The following is a 6594-nucleotide window of genomic DNA, read 5'->3' on the forward strand; positions in this document are numbered from 1 at the left end:
CTTGGAGTGTGTGCAAAAAGATTAGGATTTGGGATTCTTGATGTCTCGATTTTAGCATCAAAGAACCTCGTTTTGCGTGAAAATGCAACATCCGGGTAAGTTCAGTATTTTTCCTTTGAATTTTATAGTCTATTATGAATTTTTGTGAAGATAGATTTGAGGAAATGGTCCCGAAGTATTTATTAGGATTTTTAGAAAGAAAAATTAAGGAAAATAAAGGAAAAAGGGAAATAAATGGAATATTGAGATATTTAGTAATAGAATATCATTTTTATGTTTGAGGCAATCGAGATGATGTGATTGGTGCAACTTTTGAGAGTTGGAACGAAAATCGAGGCAGGGCACACATATCGAGGCAATGCACGCTTTTTGAGAAAATGCAAGTTTATCTCAAAATATGAGTTTTTCTATCCTACATGATATGATTGTTTATTATGCATAATATTTATGAAAGATATGATTGCTTATATATGCATAATATTTACGAAAGATATGATTCATTTTGTCATATTGCATGGAAAGTCGTGATAATTGCATGGCACGATATTATTGTCATGTTGATATTTGTGCATGAGAATGGGATGTCGCCCCCAGAGTGTAGCCGTAATTCCCCTAGGGCAATGATGGAATAATGTTAAGTTTATCCTGCAGAGGTTCGGGATTTGCCTAGGATTCCGTGTCGGGCTGGTGGGCCTGGGAAGTTACATTAAAGGCAAATGTTATTCATGTTATCACATCATGCATTCATATATATGTTTTGGACCCTCACTAGAAGTTTCATCTTCTAATGGGTTATGCCCCTAGAACATTCAACGTTCCAGCTTAGACTTACAGTTTCGGCAAGAAGCAGGTTGAGATGAGACGGCACGTGATAGCGTGGCTGATGGATTCAGCGAACTGACTCGGATATGTTTAGCTGATGTTTTATTGATGATTTGTATTGTTAGAATATTATAGAATCTCCATGTATTTATGTATTTCAATATTAAAGATATGATGTTAACTATGGTACGGATTCTTATGTTATAAATAAAGTGAATTAATCATGTACCATATCAGGTTTCGATTATCGCTTCCGCATTTTTAATGATTTGCTGGGGGTTTTGTTTGGAATCCAGTACTTAAGGTTAAGTTATGTACCGAGAAAGAAAGAAAAAAATGATTTATGTATATTTTAGGCCCCAGCATAGTGACACACTCGGTAAGAAAAAAAGCAGGGTGTTACACACTCGGTAAGCGCATCTGGCTCTGTAGTAAGACTCCTATTAGCCCACCTGCCTAATGGGACCCAGTATCTAATTTTTCGTTGTATTGAAATCATTTCGATGAATATTACCTACGATATTTAAAATTTTCGTGTAAGTGATGAGACGAAAAGGCAAAATTAGAATCCAATTAGAATAATAAAGGGAAATTTGCAAAAATATGACTGCCAGAAAAGAACTTTGCAAAAATATGACTCTTAATTTTTTTTTGCAAAACTAGGACTTTTGAGAGTTAAATGGACTAAAATGCCTCCGACTTAAATTAGCCTACGATCCCTTCGTTTTCTTCCTCTCACACGCACATCCCCAATCACCTGCCGACCAGAACATCTCTCTCGCTCATCCTCTTCGTCATCTCTCTCGCTTGTCCTCTGTTCTAAGCATCTAGGGTTGCTGCTTCTTCGTCGGTCTTTGCCTTCAAAGCCATTGCAGGTAATTTCAGAGTGTTTTACCCTCTTTGATGCGATTTTTTTAATGACTACGTAATGGAAATGCAAATGAACCTCGCTCTAGTTCTGCATTTTAAAACTCGATTGAGTGAAGGCTATGCATTTCACTATAGGTTCAAACCAGAAGCATACCCAAAAATGTTTTATATCGTTTCAGTTTATATATCGATACCCAAAAATGTTTTATATACCGACATCATATATTGGTATAATTGCATCGGTTTTAATTTAATGTAAACCGATACATAGTAACCGATATACTTCCTATTACAACTACTATATCGGTATAACTATATCAGTTGTAATTTTATTTAAACCGATATATAATAACCGACATATCCTTGCGCGACCGATATTATGAAACCAATATAACCTTATATAACCGATAACTTTTTTTACTTACATCCAACCAATGATTTTTTATAATTTACAAGAATGGCAACTCATAGACCTATATTTGTACCTGTGATATATTTCTATACACGTTGCAAGTTTAACTTGATGACAAAGACTAATGTCGTATTATACACAAACTTGACACAAACTTCATATTTATACACAAATACTATTACATTGGACTAACACATCATTAATTCAATAAAAATAAATAAAAAAGTTGGTGTCTCTCTTGTGATGCACCTCTGTTGCAGATCCTTCTTCTACAGAAGGCATACTGAAACAGACGCCAGGAAATAGATCGCTTTCGTGGGGCTGCTCGGATACTAGAGAAGGTTCATTCACAAACAGTGATTGTTCTGATCATTCGGGATTATTCAACCTCCCAATACATTGCCAAAGTATTGTCTTGGCAATGTATTTGGAGGTTAAAGAACCTCGAATGGTCAAAGCAATCACTCTCTGTTTGTTGATTAACTTGCCCTAGTATCTGAGAAGCCCAAGGAAAGCGATCTATTTCCTTGGCTTCTGCTTCAGTTCATTGGGGAACAACATCTTCAAGGTGATCTCCAACATCTTCAAAGTCATCAACACTAATCTTATTTGTCGTCTTCCCGAATTCTCGCTTGTGTTCTTCTCAAACATGATGAGAGTCATATTTATAGAGCAGTCCTTCCTATCGGTGCTGACATTGGGAAATGCAAAGGACAAATATTTAATTTCATCATTAACCATTTAAGTATCGGTGTCAACATATCGGTTAAGTTACCGATATATTGGCACCGATAGTAACATGTACAAAGGATGTCGGTTAAACTTATCGGTTTGTATCTGATACATTTTAACCGATAACTCCTGGAGACATTGTTAAGTGAACCGTTTTAATCTCTTGGAGACATTGGGAATTGAACCGATAGTAACATGTACGAAGGATGTCGGTTAAACTATATTGGTTTATCATCGATACATGTTGCCGACATCATTCTATATTGTCATATTTGTGACCGATATTTATAGAGCAGTCATTTCCTATTGGTACTGACATTAGGAAGTGCTATGGGCAAATACTTAATTTTTTGTCATTAACTATTTAAATATCGGTGTCTACATATCGGTTAAGTAACCGATATATTCGCACTGATAGTAACATGTACGAACATAATGACTGATATACATCATATAACGAATGATATATCATTATACTTGTATCGGTTTATATCCGATACAAATTTAATGTATACCAATACATATTAACCGATATACATCCTATAACAAATACTATATCAGTATAACTGTATTGGTTATAATTTTACGTAAATCGATATATAATAACGGACATATCCTTGCGCGACCGATATTATGAAACCGATATAACATGATATAACCGATAACTTTTTTTACTTACATCGAACCGATGTTTTTTTTTCTAATTTACAGGAATGGCAGCTCATAGACCTATATTTGTACATGTGATGTATGGAGGTTGGTGGGAATATAGTGTTGATAGAGGCAAATATAAGTACGTGACCGATAAATATCGGTAAGTTCTATATATAGAAGGTTCAATTTTAATCATGCTGAATAGTCAATTGTGCTAAAGTACAAGTTTAGGATGTTTGATATATCTGCACCTCCAGTATACATTTTATTGGTATATAACCGATGTAATGGAACCGATAGTATTTTAGTTTTTGTTTACATTATAATTGGAAGTCATCCATAACATCTTCTATACACATTGCAAGTTTAACTTGATGACAAAGACTAATGTCGTATTATACACAAACTTCATATTTATACACAAATACCATTACATTGGACTAACAAATCATTAATTCAATAAAAATAAAAATAAAAAATTGGTCTCTCTTGTGATGCACCTCTGTTGTAGGTCCCTCTTCTATAGAAGGCTAATGCTTGGGAAATTGAAACAGAAGCCAGAAAATATATCGCTTTCGTCGGGCTTCATGGATGCTAGAGCAGGTTCATTCACAAACAGTGATTGCTATGACCATTCAGAATTATTCAACCTCCCAATACATTGCCAAAGTATTACCTTGGCAATGTATTTGGAGGTTGAATAATCCAAAATGGTCAGAGCAATCACTAACTGTTTGTTAATGAACTTGCTCTAGTTTTTGAGAAGCCCGAGAAAAGCGATTTATTTCCTTGGCTTCTGCTTCAATTCATTGGAGAACAACGTCTTCAAGGTGATCTCCAACGTCTTCAACACTAACCTTATTTGCCATCTTCCCGAATTCTCGCTTGTGTTCTTCTCAAACGTGATGAGAGCCATATTTATAGAGCAGTCCTTCCTATCGATGCTGACATTGGGAAGTGCAAAGGACAAATATTTAATTTCGTAATTAACCATTTAAATATCGGTGTCGACATATCGATTAAGTTACCGATATATTGGCACCAATAGTAACATGTACAAAGGATGTCGGTTAAACCATATCGATTTATCATCGATACATGTTGCCGACATCATTCTGTATTATCATATCGGTGATCGATATTTAGAGAGCAATCATTTCCTATCGATGCTGACATTGGAAAATGCAACAGACAAATATTTAATTTTTCGTCATTAACCATTTAAATATTAGTGTAAGCATATCGATTAAGTAACTTATATATTTGCACCGATAGTAACATGTACGAACATAGTGACCGATATACATCATATAACGAATGATATATCGGTTATTATGTATCGATTTAAATTCTATACAAGGAACCGATATTATATTGGATATATATTATGTATTGGGAAGTCTGCAACGGACATCATTATTCATATCTGTTGAGTATCTGGAATGCATTTAATTCAAGTTGCCAACGTGTCCTACCGGTGCAGACATTGGGAAGTGAACCATTTTAATATTAAATTCACTTAAATATTTCAATATCGGTTAAACCATATCGGTTGGTAATCGATACATGTTGCCGACATCGCTCGACTTTGTCATATCGGTGTACAGATATCGGCGAACTACATCGATTTTTACCGATAGATCGTAACCGATATCCTAATAGCCACATCGATTTATATTATATCAGTCAAGACAATTCGGTTTGGATATCGATACATTTTACTGATATCAATAAAAAATTTAAATTTTTTTCGACATATGCACTGCCCAATGTACGCATCAATTGGACTATTTTTTACAGGACACAAATGCCCTCCCGCTAAAACGGGACTCTTGATCTTGCTTGCACTTCAATCGACTGCTCCATTACGGTTACATCGACATCGCTCTTGCTTCTCATTTCCATTGATTGCGCCTGATATTGAAGGTCTGAAGAGGTTACATCGACATTGCTCATTTCTAGCTTATTATTTGCTTCTGATGGCGCGCTCACGTCGTGTGTCGTTCGAGAAGAACAACAATGATAAGATGGAAACGTCGGCAAATAACACGGAGAAGAAGACAGCAAGGGATAAGGACTTGGAGGTTAAGAAGTATTTCACCGCCAGAATCATGAGACTTGATCATTTTGAATGCACCGTTGAAGGCATTCGGAGTATACTGAAACAGAAGCCTTGCTTGGAGAAACAGTTTAAGGCTTCTGCTTTTGGCTAGATTGTTGGCCAGCGATTGTCGAACCGCTCCAGAATTAGAGATCTATGAATCTCTTCTCTAGTTTGCAGCAAAGTGCACCCTAGGTCATCTCTCACAAGGAGCCTCACCTTCTTCTACCAACAAGGAGAACCAATACAAATAACAGTTTGTTTGGGGGGGGGTTTTGACAAAAAACTAATTAACAAAACAGAAAGATAAAGATGATGAAAAATCAGTAAAAGATATGCAACCGGCTGTGTATTTGTCTCCTATGTGGAATCTTCCTTGTCCAACCTATATGTCTTGGCTTGCTAGATGTTTTGATCTCCGGAAAACAAACTCAAAGCATCCCCAACAACCGTCCAAGGATTAGAATGATTGGAAATAACAAAATGAATGCAGAAATCTCTTGCAAACAAAATGCAACCATTCACTCTCTATTCAACCTATCCGGACCTATGCAAGAACAACCGTTCAAGCACACAATATTCATTTCCGAGATGTTATACCAACCGGCTATAACATTCTGTTCTCTTAAGCATTTAACAGAAAATGAAACCATGCAAGTTCACACAAACCTGCCATGAACTCCATGCATTCACAAATCTGCTCAAACTAAACCAAATAGAAATGAATAAGAAACAAACAACAAACCAGATTCTTGTAGCTCATCCGGGACTCAAATTCCACATGGATTCAAGACACACAACCGGTTACAAAATGTTCTAGCCTATCATTACAGCAAGGAAAACAGAATGGAACAAAAGATGTAGAAAACAGAAAAATGCTACAATAACAAAAACGGGCAGAATCCTCTCTATTTTCTCCTCTCCTTCTATATCATCCTCCTCTCAAAATTAATGCTAAGAGGCCTTAAATACATGGCTAAGAAAGGAAAGCTAGGAAGGCTAG

This window comes from Diospyros lotus, chromosome 13, assembly GCF_014633365.1.
Source record: "Diospyros lotus cultivar Yz01 chromosome 13, ASM1463336v1, whole genome shotgun sequence".
NCBI classification, from domain to species: Eukaryota; Viridiplantae; Streptophyta; class Magnoliopsida; order Ericales; family Ebenaceae; genus Diospyros; species Diospyros lotus.